The following is an 18,421-nucleotide window of genomic DNA, read 5'->3' as shown; positions in this document are numbered from 1 at the left end:
TTTCGGAGGTAGAGTAGAAGAGACGGCCATCTTTTATTTGTGGAGGTGAAGTTTCAATCCAGCCAGACAAACGCAAACCATGGTCAAGTGTTTACCGAATCTGAAAGTCTAGACTTCATAAAGTGGCAGTGACGCATCCGTGCATGATTCTCAGCAACTCATCCACTGCAAAGTTGAAGCAAACCAGGGGCGTCATTCTCCGACCCCCCGCCGGGTTGGAGAATGGCCGTTGGCCGCCGTGAATCCCGCCCCCGCCCCCGCCGAAGTCTCCGGTACCGGAGATTGGGCGGGGGCGGGAATCGGGCCGCGCCGGTTGGCGGGACCCCCCCCGCTCAATTCTCCGGCCCGGATGGGCCGAAGTCCCGCCCAGAAATTGCCTGTCCCGCCGGCGTAAATCAAAGCTGGTATTTACCGGCGGGACCAGGCGGCATGGGCGGGCTCCGGGGTCCTGGGGGGGGGCGCGGGGCGATCTGACCCCGGGGGGTGCCCCCACAGTGGCCTGGCCTGCGATCGGGGCCCACCGATCCGCGGGCGGGCCTGTGCCGTGGGGGCACTCTTTCCCTTCCCGCCGCCGCCACGGCCTCCACCATGGCAGAGGCGGAAGAGACTCTCCCCACTGCGCATGCGCGGGAAACTGTCGGCGGCCGCTGACGCTCCCGCGCATGCGCCGCATTTCCGCGCCAGCTGGCGGGGCAACAAACGCCATTTCCGCCAGCTGGCGGGGCAGAAATCCCTCCGGATTCGGCCTAGCCCTTCAAATGTTGGGGCTCGGCCCCCAAAGATGCGGAGCATTCCGCACCTTTGGGCCGGCGCGATGCCCGTCTGATTGGCGCCGTTTTTGGCGCCAGTCGGCGGACATCGCGCCGTTGGGGGAGAATTTCGCCCCTGATGCGTCACTGCCATTTTATGACAACTATATTTTCAGATTCAGGAAACACTTGACCAGAGATTGGCTGTTGTTGTAAGAAGACAGCAGGATATTTAGTGCATTGATCCCACGTGTATTTTGATGTGGAACTAATTAACATAACATAGGGGAGCTCCTGGCTTTTAAATGCCTGTGGTTGGGAGCTTGTCTGTTGATAGTTGAAGAACCTGGTGCTGCTGCAGGATTTTAAAAGTTTCCTAACAGCGAGGAGGTAGACACTGTTCTGAATACAGCCGGGTTCTTTGTTTTGCAATGTCTGGAAAGATTGTAGCTGACTGACTAGATCATGGGTCTCAGATGAGCCTAATCTAATTAATCTGCAGAAAATCAGCCAGATGGTTTGGCCATCTTCAGAAGAGTGCACTTCCGCACCCCCAAGAGAATTTCTCGTAAACAATGGCATTCGGTGACAACTGGCATGAATGCCATGATTATCGTATGGTGCACTTGGGAACAATACTGGAAAAAGTCTAATGGCCCAGATTCTGTCGTGGTGGTGATGGTAAAACTGTCAGCATCTGCTATGAGCCTTCTCTGAGGCTAACAGCAACTTCTAGAGTCCGCACGTGTGCTGTTAAGCCTGGAAATCCTGATGTTGCTGTCATTAATTCTACACCTCTCCAGGGAACGCACTGTTAAAGGTTACACCAGATTATAATCAATTGGAAATATATGAATTAATGAGAAATTCCACTCTTACGCTTTTAGGCTCAATGCAAAAATTGTTGAAAAAGGTACACCTTGTTGAATGTGATGTAATTGGGTTTTTAATTACTAAGGTCAAATTTCTCCATTGTAAGAAATCCCACATTTTTCAAAATCATTTTTAAAAGTTTATTTCTAATATTTTGTTTTCCATCTTAATCCCCTGCGCATGTTCCTATAATTTATTTTATTATCTGTAAAAGCTTTAAGACTAAGAGTTAATGGATTCAATGGTTTTTAACTTCCTGGATTGATTGTGTGAGAATACTTCAATGTGATTAGCTACCTTGTTTAATGCCATCAATACTGTTGGGTGTTTGGAGATCCCCATTGTCTTGGTGCTGAAACAAACTGTTATTAGAAATAGGAAATCTAGGCCACAGAGGTCAGCAGGTCTTCTTCAAAGTCCACGGTTGCACAGTGGTTAGCACTACACTGCTCCCTCACAGCGCCAGGGACCAGCCTTGGGTGACTGTTTATGTTGGAGTTTGCACTTTCTCCCTGTGTTTGCGTGGGTTTCCTCCGGGTGCTCCAGTTTCTTCCCACAAGAATCCGAAGATGTACAGCTTAGGTGGATTGGTACATGCTAAATTGTCCCTTGGTGTCCAAAGGTGTGCAGGTTATCTGGGCAGGGGAGTGAGACTAGGTAGGGTGCTATTTCAGAGGGTCAGTGAAGGCTCGATGGGTCGAATGGCCTCCTTCCGCACTCTAGGATTTCTATAGTTCTATGGCCAGTGGCAAGCACAGTTGCTGTCCCGCTGACCACAAAATCCAGCCTATTGATTTTGCCAGGTCAATGAAGGGAAGAGCAGCTTTTTAATAGTGTGCGTGAGTTGCATCCACATCACATTGCTTTCAAATCTTTGATATGCATACCATGAATGTTGATCTTACTATTACAATCCCAGAACAGATACCAACAGTGGCTCAGATATTGGGCCGAAACCCCAATATTTTTGTTTATTTTGTGAGACTATGTGGAAAGAATGGTTTGCTCCAGGAGTAATTGCATGAGAAAATTGGGATCAGGTATTTTAAAACAAAACTTTATTATGAATACGATATTAAACTCTTTAACTTCACATCCGAAAGGACCAGGTTATAATTACACCTTAAATACTACTACTCAATTCCCTATTAAACAACAAGAAAAGAAACATACAGCTCTCAATCAGCATGGCATAGAGTAATACTTACTTTACAGAACTTCTTCCTTGTCCTCAGACAAGACTGCTCTGCTTTAAATGTTATTACTATTTTTATAAGTATCCTCCTGGGAGAGAAAACTGCCTTTACTTGTGGTCAAAACAAGGGTTGCCATATCAACTTCTCTCTAAAGCTTTCTCAAAATGTCTTTCTGAATCCCTTAGTTCCACCCAGCAATGACATCATCACCCCAAGGTGAAAAACAAATGAACTCTCCAAGTGGAACACACATTAACTCCCCAGGGACTTTCCCTACTCAAACTATAGCGCATTAGCCCAGACTGGAAACAAATTCCTCTGGTCAATTTCACCTTCTGGCTCCGAAGAGCTCCCAGGCCTTGCAAAAAATGTCCTTTTTTAAAACATGACTACTGCAGTCATACACACTCTAACCCTTTAATTGCCCAATATTTATAATCCAATATTCCTAAAATCCTACATTTGTCACATTACAACAAAATAGAAGCGTCACTGTCACACAAACAGAATTATGGGATTTGTTAACGAGAGTGGGAGCTTCCAATAAAGCACTAAAAACAAATCCGTTTCTCAACAGATTTTTTGCCATTTCCATATGGCAATTACTTGTAAGTTTTTGTTCAGTTGTCCTGTGAGTTATTACAGTGTATTCTGGGTAGTGTAGTTCTTCAGAAGCTAAACTACAATTTCATTGATGTAATGTATTTCTTTCATACATGGATGGAATTGTCAACAATAACTATTGCCTATTTGTGTGAGTCACGATGAAGGGTCATCAACCTAAAACGTTAACTCTGTTACTCTCCACAGATGCTGCCTCATCTACTGAATATTTCCAATATTTTCTATTTCAGAAGCTAGTATCATTAATGGGGAGATTGAAACTCCCTGATTGGCATAACAACACACCCAACTCATTTATTTGGAGAAGAAGATCTACTATCCTCACCCTATATGCAAATCAGGTCCAGGACAATGTGATTCTCTGAAATGGTTTAGCAAGCTGTATTCGCCTCCTCGAGGGCAGTTAGGGATGGGCAACAGTTGCTGGCTTTGCAGCAGAGCCCACATTCTACAAATAAATAAAGAAAAATCATGCATTAGCTTTACAGGTAGCCACTCAGGATTTGAAAGAAAAGTATTGTTGGAAGGATTTACTGTGAAATAAGTAAGGACATCCGATGTATGAAAATAAATTTTAGACAATAAATATTGAGTGGTCAGTTTTGTGCTTCAGTACAATAGTGACTGCACTTCCAAAGTACTTTGTTGGTTGTAAAATACTTTTTGGGCATCCAGAGATTACAAAAGTCACTAAATGAGTGCAAGATCCATTCATTCTTTGTTTACTAGCTGGTGTGTTAATTAAAACTTTGGGAAATAAAATGAACAATTTAATTATTTAGCTGGTTATAGGTCTTTAGCTATGCTGCATATTCATGGTATAGAAGTGTTTGTGATCGGTTTAAACTTGGACCATGGAATGTCGGGTCAATCAGCATGGTTAATATAATGAATGGAGGTTATTTATGCCAGTCATAATTGATTGTGGATAGGATGCGTGATAGCTTTGAGACTTGTGGAACCTTTTAGAGTTGTGACACTATAGACATAAAGATATTCGTTAATGCAAACTATTTGTAAAAAGACATGAATCATTTATCCTTAAATCCTGGTATTGGGATTGTTCAAAACAATATTGGCTAGAGACATCCCAACCAGTTCCAGATCTGCCACACTTTAAACTTTGCTATTGTTAATGTGCAAATGCACGTATTGAATTGTTACATAGTCCTCAAATGGTGTGGCAAACATTGGTGCTCATAGAACTACAACAGAACATAGGTAGGCTAGCAGAAATTACAGATGAATGGCAGATGGAATTTAATATAGAGAACTGTGAGGTGATGCATTTTGGTAGAAGAGAGGCAATATCGGCTTAATAGCACAATTGTAGAGAGTGTGTAGGGGCAGAGGAACCTCAAGGTTTATGTGCATAGATTTTTGAAGGGCGTATTGAGGTAGCTAACAATGCATCTGGTTTCTTGGGCTTCATAAACAGAGCTATTGAGTATAAAAGCCCAGAAGTCATCCTGAACTTCTATAAAGTTTTGGCACGTCCACAATTAAATTATTGTACCCAGTTGACTGTCTTCAAGAGGGTACCAAGGAGATTTTCCACAATGGTTCCTGGAATGAGGGATTTTAAGGTTAGGTTGGAGAAGCTGGGATTATTCTCCATGGAGAAAAGAAAATATTGAGGGGAGATTTATATAGGTACCAGATGGCCACAGCTTTGGATATAGTAGACAAAGAAGAGTAGTCCCTATTAGTTGGCCATACAAGGTGTTGGGGACACAGGTATAAGGCAAGAGGTGTGGGTAGTTGAGAACTTTTTCATGCAATAAGTGCGAATAACCTGGAACCCACTGTCTATGAGGGTGTTGGAAGCAGAGACAAGAAGAAATTGCATGGGCACTTGAGGGAAGTAAACTTTCAAGACTGCGGAAAGAGTGAGGAAGGGGATTAACTGGATTATTCTGCAGAGAGCGGACATGAATGGGTTGAATAGTCTCCTATTGTGCTGTTGTGATGATATTGTACAAAGAAAGAAAGACTGGTGTAATTTCAGTTGATGGTGGCTCTCTCTTGACCCTCATTTAGTTATTTAAAACCCATTGTTAAAGGTTTCCTGGGAGCAGATGTTACACAAAAATAGATGATTAACCTTTGTTCCAGTGACATGTTGTTGGAATGGAAATACATAATATCACTGAAGGAGGATTCTGTATTCATGGAAGAGATTTTCAGCTTTATTATTAATACTAGCAAAAAAACTCCACAATGCACCAGAGATACTACTAATATAGTGCGAAAATATGCAGTCACCTTTGATTTTGACACCATTAGGGCAGCACAATGGCGCAGTGGTTAGCACTGTTGCCTCACGGTGCCGAGGTCCCAGGTTCGATCCCGGCTCAGGGTCACTGTTTGTGTGGAATTTGCACATTCTCCCTGTGTCTGCGTGGGTTGTACCCCGACAACCCAAAAGATGTGCAGGGTAGATAGATTGGCCACGCTAAATTGCCCCTTAATTGGAAAAATGAATTGGTTACTCTAAATTTTAAAAAAAGATTTTGACACCATTATCTTTGAATGTGTACTCTCTGCAAAGATCTGCACGCACCTTAACCTCACAACTAAAAGTAGATATGGATCCTGAACCATATTTATTTTCTCGATCACTGAGGCATTTAAACCTATTACTAACTCCATGAGGTAATTTTTCCAATCATCATTGGCTGAGGTGGTAGAGTGGAATGAATAATCTGGGATCATCAGGGTGACAACTCTTGATGTATCTCTGCTTATGTGCAAGACCTGAATATAGTCATTGCAAATTCTGTTGAATGCATTATATAGAGCACAGTATGTTTTTGCATTGTTTAGGAGAGGGTAATACTGGTGCTCTTTTTTTCTATCTGGAGCAGGCTGGAGAATTTCCAGAGGGAGTGAAGATTCGGCATTGTTTTTGAATGTTAATTTTTCTCGTACCAATCTGAAAGTTGTAGAAGCATCTATAAGCCAAAACACTTATGTAGCTAGGACTTTTCACAGTAACTTCATTGCAGTTTTAATATTACTTATGACAATAAAGATTATTATTTATTATTATTAGATATCAAAAACTTGCAAACCATAAATTCCTACAGAAGGCGCAAGAACTCATTAACCATCTATTACCAGCAACTAGTCTTACCCTAAGCATTAATCATCAAATTAAACCCACTTGGTATTCCATTTTAAAGATGTTCTTCATTCAAGGCAACTTAAGTATTGAATAAACTTGCTGCCATCAACCAGCAATACAGTATAAATCATGAACAATTACTGTAAAATCCAAACATGAAAATGTTTTCACAATCAGCCCTGTGAAGGCTGCTGCAAATTTGGTGGGCCTAAGAATAATTTTGAATTTCTACTTTCTACATACGGCAACTTTTTCCCTTAGCCCTTAAGTTAAACAGGCTTTAGATCTGTCGTTACAGCATTTTCATGATAGATAAAGTGTGCTTCGATAGTTTTAGATGGAACCAGCATTGATTGCTTTTGGTTACTTTTTTCAGCTCACTGTTTTTATTCATGTTAACTAGTAGTTCTGCTGCATATTGTCACCATTGCCATGGAAGATGCCACAAATTTCTAACCCTTGTCACCCCTCCCCACCTTTTCAGCCATCCACAGGCCCCTTTCTCATTCCACAATCCACATTCCTACAGGAAACCGCAGATACCACAGTTAGCTGACTGTTATTTTACTATCCACACAGATAGAGACAGCAGACACAGGAGGATTCTTCACACTTAGCATCTTTCTGGCCGTTATCGATCCTTTTGATCTCTTCAGACAGTAGCACAAAAACACCCTGACATTCAATACAAAAAATACTTTAGATTCATTCTCATTTCATCCCCGCTTAATCCTCCTTAAAGCTTGCTCTATAATTAAAAGGCTCAATAATAAGCTGCTGAATCTGTAGTTTTTACTTACGCAGACCACTCATTCCTATGATATTATTCAGTTTGGCGTACATATGGAATACATTTTCTGATAATATTTTCTACTTAGACAAGTCAAATTTATATAACTGTCCTTTAATGATGACTGCTTTGTATACAGCAACTCATGCACTCAATGTTTTTCTTCTGAAATTTATTTTTAGCAATAATAATCTGCTTGTGAAACTTCAACAAAACTTTTTAATGGGACTAAATATGTGCCTTTCAAAACTGTTAGTTTTATTGCAAATGCTGTTGAGTGATTTATTTTCAAGATGGTGTCAAAATTGCTTCACAATGGCCTATTGCTCATGTCAGAATAAGAAAAGACTGTCGTCCTGCTGGTTTGGTTTTGAGTTGGTGGTCTGAATTTTCATGCAATTGGAGAGGTTCTCTGTCTGTGCAAAAATGCAGCAGTGGCCTGAATCCAGAAGTCCCAGTCCTGAACCGGGCCTCTGCCATTTTCTCAAGGGTAAAATGGGGGCAGGCTTTAAATTGCACATCCGTGGTCCCTGGAGACAGCTGCCCATATGAATAAGCAGCTGCCTCCACTTGTGTGACCTTGGTGAGTTAGGTGACTGAAACCTGAAGCATGCAGCGTAAACAGTTAGACATTAGATTGTGGGCGCAGGTTTGAACTTGTGAAATTGTTTGCATAATCAGGGTACCCTTTGGAGCGGTAAGCTACCCCTTTCAATGTAAGCCCAAGGACACTTTTAGGGGTGGCCAGCTGCTCTTTGGTGGAGGTAAGGTACCCTTTGGGACAGGTAAGGGTCCTTTTGGGAAAGGCCAGGTGCCCTCTGGTATTGTTAGTAGACAAGATAGTGCATAAAAAGTGCCTAAACTCATTGTAACTGTCAAAGTTGTTAAAGAACTGTCAAGCTGTCAAAAGAACTGTCAAAAACATTGGAACTGTCAAAGCTCATTGGAACTGTCATGGGCTATAACGCTGATGGTCTTTAAATTAATAATATATGTGGAGTTTTAATAAAAAAATAAGTGCTGGCTATTTAACTTTTCAGTTTTAATAAACTTGAGGATTGTCATTCCAGGATTTGTGCTGTATGATTGCTTTTCTAACTTGATGTTCTCACAGCTGGTCACCTGGTAAATGAGCAATTTGATTGACAGCGCCAAGAGGTTATAGGAAAGAGACGTTTGTTTTCAAAAGGGATTAGTCGAAGGAATTTCAATGTACTGAATGTTTTCTTCCAAATCAATCTTAAAAAATAGTGGTGTTATCAATAGACACCCAACTTTACTTTAGGACAAAATGACCCCAGATGTTTGTCCATTGTCGATACTAGATGAGTTATCATGGAGGGGGTGAGGGCAAAGAGGTGCTGGATGGAGTAATGGGTTGGCATGAGTTGGCACTAAGTTGGCCATGGGGATGAAAGGGGGCATAGATTGGCATGGAGGTCCTTGGGGTGGGTATAGGGGAATAGGTTGGCACAGAAGGTATAAGGGTCCATGGTAGATGGGTGGGAGAATAAAGTGGCATGGGGAATTGTATGGGGACTGTGAGGGGTGAGGGCCGGAGGGATTTTCCTTTTTCAATCTTTCACAGTGCCGGTGCACAGAGACAGGACTTCTGCCTCGCTCATCTCTGCGGTTTGTCCACACCCCTCCAGGCTGAAAATCTCAACTTCTGGGCCTCTTTTTCCCGGGTTGGGTTTGGGGTGCTGGGAAATGTCCAGACTCTGCACACTCAAATCATAAGCGAAAATCGGTGTCTGAGTCTTACAGATTTTAAGAATCATGTCTGGTCACTATATCGTTCTGCTGGCCCTTGAGTTGATACATTCAAAGTTCATACTTAGACCTCCTGCTTCCTTTGGTTGAGAGGGCTGCACGCTTCCATCACTGCCACCATGCATGGCCATGCTGTCATCTCCCATGGCATGTTAGCACTGTGATTAGCATTGTTACTTCACAGCTCCAGGGACCTGGGTTCGATTCCCAGTTGGGTCACTGTCTGTGCGGAGTCTGCATGTTCTCCTCGTGTCTGCGTGGGTTTCTTCCGGGTGCTCCGGTTTCCTCCCACAAGTGCTGAAAGACATGCTGTTAGGTGAATTGGACATTCTGAATTCTCCTTCAGTGTACACGAACAGGTGCTGGAGTGTGGCGACTCGGGGATTTTCACAGTAACTTCACTGCAGTGTTAATGTAAGCCTACTTGTGACACTAAGAAAGATTATTAATATAAAAAGACCTGGAGATATAGAAATGATATTTTCCTTCCTGTGTTAAATCTTGCCTTTTCAATTGGGCATCATTGGAAATGGTGGCAGAAAATGAACCGACAAAACTCACCTAGAAAGTAACAGATTGGGTCTGCTGAGGGAATAACCAGTGCTAATAGATTGATTGCTCTAGCTCAGGCTATAATTGAAAAAAAATCAAGAGTCAAACATTCTCAATTTGTCTCATTAAAATGATTCAGTTGTCTGAAGAAGTTCTTAATGTTTACTTCAAAAAGCAAGTGCCAATGTCTAGATTTTATAATGTAAGCATAACTTGTGGCAGATTACTTCTGTGCTCTCGCTATTTTTATTATCAAACTGTTTTCCTTGCTCAAGCTGGGAATAATTAAAAGAGCATAAATTGAGGCTTCCCAGGATGATCATTTTTTAAGACAAAATTCGGCTTCTTTTTTTTTACTTGTTAGCCGGTGAAAGAGTTTTATAGCAGTGGCTATTTGGCTGTGAGTTGAAACTGTAAATATCTTTTTTTCTCTCTGCTTTCAGTTTACAATAAAGCCCACGGAACCCACAGAGCGATATTGTGTATTTAAGGCTGCAAAGTTATTGATATGCAAATGAGGTTTGAATGTATTCAATGAACGTAATCATTCTGCCCAAATCACCCCAGCACTGGCTATCATTCTTTTTCCTTGTATCTGAGACTCACATTTTGGCTAACCTGGCATGTGCTCAACGAGCATAATGTGGAAACAGTGACCCGCAGAACTTCTTGAAATTCAATGCCCTTTATTCTCACAGTTCTTCAAGGCTGTTGTAGTTCAACCATCAGACTAGACTTACATAAGAAACTGAAATCGAAACCAGATTTTCAGCTCCAGGCACGAGAAAGTAGCACTCTGTTTGATCGGGTTCATTAGAAAAGGCTCCTGCATGTTTACAAGATCACAAGACACTCACCGATGAGGAAGGCCAATTCCGTGATCTAGATCCAGAACAATTTTGAACTGAATTTAATTGGGATAAAATGGAACATCCTTGTGTCCATTTTTATAGCCTTAAGACCAACATAGCCAGGCCCAATTTTAGTGAACAAAGATGCCTGAAAAGCATCTGATCTGAAGTTTTGTCTTGATGCCTATCAACCATGAGGTCCCTTAAATATGAAATGAGCAGCCTGCCATCTGCTTTACGTCCCTTCACAGTATTTGGACAGCGAAGCACAGCACAGACATTGAGCCTGCACCTGTCAAAATTCTTTAATGGCTGCTGCTACCGAAGTAGGCTCATTCCCCTAATCCATAGGCACCATGATCGCACCATACCCATTCCAGCTCCAAACCTCTTCCCAGGCCTTATATTTGTGAAACACACACCAAGAGCCAGCAGTTCACACTAAAAATACTGAGAGAGAGGCTCAAGAAATGGCGTCTCTGACGTCTCCGGTTTGAGACAAAGGTTATATATACCATATTGTTTTGTAAATGATTCCAGGATTTTCACCCGCACAATTCTACACAGGAGTCCAGCCAAAGTGTTGATCACATCATATATGAAGGTCGACATTCTATGGTGCGTCCCAAAAATTAGCTTTTTTTAGTTTAAAACATTTGTTAGCTTGGAGAATGAAGAGGGGGCAGGTCAGCATATCAGTGAACTGAATCTTAATAACCATTAGGTTTGATGCACTTGTATTAGATAAATATATCACAAATATGTATATATATATATTTTATATATGTGTATATATCACTTCCCTCTGCTGCTTAGGGAATGAAAAAAGATATTCCAAACTTTACTGTAATGGCTAACTGCTTTAATTTGAATGTTCACTTTTGGGCTACTGTAAAAATTTAATTTTATTTCCCGAAAGACAAAGCAACTAATGAAGATAAACGGTGAAGTAACATTTCTCGTGCATAGATAAATGGAGGATTCAGGTCATATCCAGTTCAAACTCAGTCACAGGAACATAGGAACAGGAGTATGCCATTCAGCCCATTGAACCCGCTCCACCTTCAAAATGATCATGGCTGATCGTCCACTTCAATGCCCTTTTCCCACTCTGTCCCCACAATTCTTTATGTCATTGGCAATTAAAAATCTGTCAATCTCTGCTTTAAACATACTCAATATATAAGATCCTGAGGGGTCTTGACTGGATTTATTGTGGAGCGGATGTTTCCTCTTGTGGGCGAATCTAGAACTGGGGGGGTCACTATTTAAAAATAAGGGATCGCCCACTTAAAACAGAGGTGAGGAGGGCGGCACGGTGGCGCAGTGATTAGCACTGCTGCCTACGGCGCTGAGGACCCGGGTTTGATCCCGGCCCAGGTGTGGAGTTTGCACATTCTCCGAGTGTCTGCGTGGGTCTGACCCCCACAACCCGGAGATGTGCAGGTTAGGTGGATTGGCCACGCTACATTGCCCCTTAATTGGAAAAAAAATAATTGAGTACTCTACATTTAAAAAAAAAACAGAGATGAGGCAAAATTGTTTTTCCTCTCAAGGTCGTGAGTCTTTGGAACTCTCTTTCTGATAAGGCAGTGGAAGCATGGCGGAGATGGATGGATTCTTGGTAAGCAAGGGGGTGATCGATTACCAGGGGGTAGGCAGGAGGCAGATCAGCCATGATCTTATTAAATGGCAGTAGGCTTGAGGGGCTGAATGGCCTACTTCTGCTCCTTTTTCTTATGTTCGAATACTGAATTACCACATCCCTCTGGGGTAGAGAGTTCCAAATATTCACAACCAATGAATACAAAGATGTGCAGGTTAGGTGGATTGGCCATGATCCATTGCCCCTTAGTGACCAAAAGGTTAGATGCGGTTACTGGGTGGTGGCGTGGGCTTAAGTAGGGTGTTCTTTCCAAGGGCCAGTACAGACTCGATGGGCCGAATGGTCTCTTTCTGCCCTGTAAATTCTATGATTCTATGATAAATGATTTTCTCCCAATTTTAGTCCTACCCTGTCTACCTGTCTATTCATTTAAGTATTTTTGTAGGTTTCAATGAGAGCACTTCTCATTCTTAGAAACTCTGGAGAACGCAGGCCTAATTTCCCCAACCTCTCTTCATAGGACAACGCGAGTGAAATAAGATGCCATTGTTGAGAATGGTATGCAGCGGCTCCCGAGAATGTAGATGGGGAACGAGATGCAGATAGTAGCAAGAGAATGTACTTTGTGTTGTGGGAAAGAGGTGGGGGCGGAGAAAGACATCACTTTATTCTTCCTGATGTTTAGCAGAGAGAAATTATGACTAATTTTAGACTTTGGTGTTGGTCAAACACGAAGGCAGGTGAAGGTTCAAGAGAAGAGGTGGAGCTGGTTATCTGCATAATGGAAATGCACGCGAATTGGAAGGAAGTGAATAAAGGCATCTTAGAAGGACCTGTACTGGGGTCTCTGCGCTTCAATATATTTTTTAATGACTTAGATGTATGGCTCTCTATTGAATTATTTAGTTTTGACACAAAGATTGATGGCATAGGAAGTAGTGTAGGTGAGAGCGTAAATTTACAAAAAGGTATTTGTAGATTATGTGAAAGGCCCTGGGGAGATTTAAATGCAGCCTTAACTAATTGGAAATTTAGGAGTTTGTGAACATTTCACATCCTCTGCCGGGGGTTCTCAATCACTTTTGAGTTTGTCGTGGTTAAGCTTGCACCATTGAAGTTAGATTATCATAGAATGTACAGTGCAGAAGGAGGCCATTCGGCCCATCAAGTCTGCACCGGCTCTTGGAAAGAGCACCCTACCCAAGGTCAACACCTCCACCCTATCCCCATAACTCAGTAACCCCACCCAACACTAAGTGTAATTTTGGACACTAAGGGCAATTTATCATGGCCAATCCACCTAACCTGTACATCTTTAGACTGTGGGAGGAAACCGGAGCACCCGGAGGAAACCCATGCACACACGGGGAGGATGTGCAGACTCCGCACAGACAGTGACCCAAGCCGGAATCGAACCTGGGACCCTGGAGCTGTGAAGCAATTGTGCTATCCACAATGCTACCGTGCTGCCCCAAAGGTGCAAGGCTATCTATTTTGCACCGCACCAAAAAAGAATAAAAATTGAAGATCATTTCAATGGTGAAAGGTTAGGGCAAGCGAATGTCCAGAGAGGTTTTGGGGTTAATGTACAGAGACCACTAAAATGAAGTGGTGAGGTGCAAAAGATCAGCAGAAAAGTCCAATGAAATGTAGGCTTTATAACTGGAGGATCCGAATATATAGGGAAGAATTCTCCCAAGGCCTGACCAGCACATTACATTCACCCCCCTATCATCTGGCCTGGGCTTGTGAAATCCTCCCAACTGTCCTGGCTTGAGACAATTCACACCTCTTTAACCTGTGATTATCCCTCTCTCCAGTCACACCGTCTGGACCTGTAAAGACTTAATTACCTGCAAAGACTCACATTCAAAGTATTGTCTTGCATCACTGACTTTGTCTATATATATATGTTTCTGGAACCCACCTCTTCATTCACCTGAGGAAGGAGCAGCGCTCCGAAAGCTAGTGATTCGAAACAAACCTGTTGGACTTTAACCTGGTGTTGTAAGACTTCTTACTGTGATTCACAAGTTCAGAAGGTGAGTTGGGAAGTACAGGAATGTGGCCAAGTCGGTGGAGCGAACGTTGGAGGGTTTGAGATGCAGGTTAAAATCGCTCAATGAGGAGTTGCTCATTGCAGGCTTGGAAAATGACATGGAATTAAAATGAAATGACAGAAAATAAATAGCAGATCCTGCTTTGGATGCGATCAGATGGCAAAATATCTATTAAATAATGTTTTCTGTGCCAAGATGGGGCCAAAAAATAGGATATCTCAAAGTAGATTTTAGTTTGAAAAGACCTAACAATTTGTTTAATTTCTCAGAAACAGGAAAATGAAAGTGGTAAAGCCAAATAAATAATGATAAATAATAATTATTGCTGGAAACATCCACCCTCTTAATTAATAAATTCACATGAATAATCCCAAAAGGCCCAGGGGAGATTTAAATGCAGCCTTAACTAAAAGGAAATTTAGGAGTTTGTGAACATTTAACATCCTCTGCCGGGGGTTCTCAATCACTTTTGAGTTTGTCGTGGTTAAGCTTGCACCATTGAATTATTTCTTCACTTGCATACCTGTGGTAGTCGGTATTAGAGGTATTACGGTACCCTGTATTGCTGTAAGACCATTGGTGTAGGAGATACTGTTTTCATTGGTTAAGCCTGCCTGCTGGTTCCGCCCAGTAAGTTGGAGTATAAGAGCCCATGTCTCCCCAGCAGCTGCCTTCTGTACCTGCGCTGCTGGAGGAAACATCTAGTGTAATAAAGCCTTTAATTGTCTCCAATCTCGCTTCTGGAGTTATTGATCGAGCATCAATTTATTACACTAGATTTTAAAGAATGGAGCTCCGAATCAAGCCGGAGTGTCTGCAACTCAGCCCCCACGCGGCAAACTCAGCGGCAACCTTCAAGCACTGGCTGGCGTGTTTCAATGGATATCTCAGGACGGCCACAATTATACCCACGGAGGACCAGAAAATGCAAGTTCTGCACTCTAGGGTGAGCCTAGAGATCTACACTCTCATCGAGGACACGGATGATTTTGAGGCCGCAAATAATCTGCTTAAAGGACACTATATTCACCCTGAAAACCAGGTCTATGCCCGACATCTACTAGCGACGAGGCGACAAATCCCTGGGGAATCGCTGGAGGAGTTCTACCGTGCGCTCCTGGTATTGGGGAGGAACTGTAACTGCACGCAAGTTTCGGCCAGCGACCACACAGAACCTTTGATCCGGGACGCATTTGTTGCAGGTATGCTGTCCTCCCAAATCCGCCAGCGATTGCTGGAGAAAGCGACACTAGGCCTCAAGGAGGCACGGGCCCTTGCTAGCTCCCTGGATGTGGCCTCCCGAAACGCCCGCGCTTACGTCCCCGACCGCGCGGCAGCCCTTTGGGCAGCGTGGAACCCCCCCCCCGCGACTGACTCCGATGCATCCCCCATCCCCCCATAAGCTTGTGCTGCGAGACTGCCAGGCAGCCCCAGGGGGCCCCGCTGCTATTTTTGCGGGCAAGGCAAGCACCCCCGACAGCGCTGTCCGGCCCGCTCATCCCTCTGCAAAAGATGCAGCAAAGAGGGCCACTTTGTGGTGGTATGCCAGGCCCGGGCAGTCGCTGCGGTCTCCAGAGGCCAATCGGGACCGCCACCACAAGCCTCTCCATGGGCCACGTGCGGCCAACGGGTGCCGCCATCTTCCTCCTTCAGGGCCACGTGTGGCCTCTGGGCGCCGCCATCTTGTCTCTTGGACACCACGTGTGATGGATGGGCACCGCCATCTTGTGCACCCCCAGCCCTGTGCGACCAGTGGGCGCTACCATCTTGGCTGGACTCTCAGGACCCTGACTCAGATGACCACACACCGCCCGAGGAGAACATCCAACTTCTGCCACGACTAGCCTCAGTGACCCTGGACCAGTCTCGGCCCCGAACACTCTCAACTGCAACGACGACCGTGCTCATCAATGGGCATGAAACATCCTGTCTGATCGACTCTGGGAGCACAGAGAGCTTCATACACCCCGACACGATAAGGCGCTGTTCTCTCCCCGTTCACCCAGTTAACCAAAAAATCTCCCTGGCCTCCGGGTCTCATTCAGTGGAGATCAAGGGGTTCTGCATAGCGAACCTCATGGTCCAGGGTAGGGAGTTTTAAAATTACCGGCTCTACGTCCTTCCCCACCTCTGCGCTGCCACACTCCTATGGTTAGACTTTCAATGCAACCTCCAAAGCTTAACCTTTAAATTCGGCGACCCTATACCCCCCCCCCCTCACTGTCTGCAGCCTCGCGACCCTCAAGGTCGATCCACCTTCCCTGTTTGCGAACCTCACCCTGGATTGCAAACCCGTCGCCACCAGGAGCAGACGGTACAGTTCCCAGGACCGAACCTTTATTAGGTCGGAGGTCCAGCGATTACTGAGGGAAGGTGTCATTGAGGCTTGCAAGAGTCCCTGGAGAGCTCACGTAGTGGTTGTAAAGACCGGGGAGAAGCATAGGATGGTCATCGATTATAGCCAGACCATCAACAGGTATACGCAGCTTGATGCGTACCCTCTCCCCCGCATATCCGATCTGGTCAACAGAATCACACAATACAAGGTCTTTTCCACGGTGGATCTAAAGTCCGCCTACCACCAGCTCCTCATCCGCCCTAGCGACCGCAAATACATTGCTTTTGAAGCAGATGGGCGGCTCCACCACTTCCTAAGGGTTCCCTTCGGTGTCACTAATGGAGTCTCGGTCTTCCAACGAGAGATGGACCGAATGGTTGACCGGTACGGTTTGCGGGCCACGTTTCCGCACCTCGATAATGTCACCGTCTGCGGCCACAACCAGCAGGACCATGACACCAACCTCCGAAAATTCCTCCATACCGCAAAAATCCTTAATCTCACATATAACAAGGATAAATGCGTGTTCAGCACTAACCGTCTAGCCATCCTCGGCTACATAGTGCATGATGGAGTTATAGGCCCAGACCCTGAACGCATGCGCCCCCTCATGGAGTTCTCCCTCCCTCACTGCTCCAAGGCCCTGAAATGCTGCCTGGGATTTTTTTCTATTATGCCCAGTGCTCCCCAACTATGCGGACAAGGCCCGCCCGCTAATCCAATCACGGTTTTTCCCCTGTCGACAGGGGCCCGCCAGGCCTTCAGCCGCATCAAAGCGGACATCGCAAAGGCCACGATGCACGCCATCAACGAGTCCCTCCCCTTCCAAGTCGAGAGCGACGGGTCCGACGTAGCTCTGGCTGCCACCCTCAACCAAGTGGGCAGACCCGTGGCCTTCTTCTCACGCACCCTCCACACTTCAGAAATCCGCCATTCCTCAGTTGAAAAGGAGGCCCAGGCCATAGTAGAAGCTGTGCGGCATTGGAGGCATTACCTGGCCAGCAGTAAATTCACTCTCCTCACTGACCAACGGTCGGTGGCCTTCATGTTCGATAATGCACAGCGGGCAAGATAAAGAACGACAAGATCTTACGGTGGAGGATCGAACTCTCCACCTACAACTATGAGATCTTATATCGTCCCGGGAAGCTAAATGAGCCACCTGATGTCCTATCCCGCGGCACATGTGCCAACGCACAAGTGGACCACCTCCGAGCCCTCCACGAGGACCTCTGCCAACCAGGGGGTCACTCGATTCTTCCATTTCATTAAAACCCGCAACCTGCCCTACTCCATCGAGGAGGTCAGGACAGCCACCAGGAACTGCCAAATCTGCGCGGAGTGCAAGCTGCACTTCTACAGGCCAGGGAAAGCGTACCTGATAAAGGCTTCCCGTCCCTTTGAACGCCTCAAAATGTACTTTAAAGGGCCCCTGCCCTCCACTGACCACAACATGTACTTCCTGAACGTGATTGACGAGTACTCCCTGTTCCCATTCACCATCCCCTGCCCCGACATGACCACAGCCACCGTCATAAAAGCCCTCCACATTATCTTTACGCTGTTCGGTTTCCCCGCCTACATACACAGTGATAGGGGGTCCTCCTTTATGAGCAACGAACTGCATCAATTCCTGCTCAGCAAGGGCATTGCCTCGAGCAGGACGACCAGTTACAACCCCTGGGGAAACGGACAGGTAGAGAGGGAGAACGGAACGGTCTGGAAGACCATCCTACTGGCTCTACGGTCCAGGAATCTCCCAGTCTCCCGCTGGCAGGAGGTCCTCCCGGATTCCCTCCACTCCATCGGGTCACTGCTTTGTACCACGACCAACCAAACACCTCCCGAACATCTCCTTGTCTTCCCTAGGAAGTCCTCCTCC

At 44.9% G+C, this 18,421-nt stretch overlaps 1 protein-coding gene across 2 annotated transcripts in view; it reads left to right on the top strand.

Moving 5' to 3' along the window:
• The window catches only part of LOC140395553 (platelet-derived growth factor subunit A-like), a 103,893-nt gene that overhangs the window by 22,562 nt on the left and 62,910 nt on the right, over positions 1–18,421 (top strand). The gene's annotated exons all lie outside the window — the stretch shown is intronic.

The sequence above is a fragment of the Scyliorhinus torazame genome, chromosome 18, assembly GCF_047496885.1.
Source record: "Scyliorhinus torazame isolate Kashiwa2021f chromosome 18, sScyTor2.1, whole genome shotgun sequence".
Taxonomy (NCBI): domain Eukaryota; kingdom Metazoa; phylum Chordata; class Chondrichthyes; order Carcharhiniformes; family Scyliorhinidae; genus Scyliorhinus; species Scyliorhinus torazame.
This window is presented reverse-complemented; position numbering and strand designations above follow the sequence as displayed.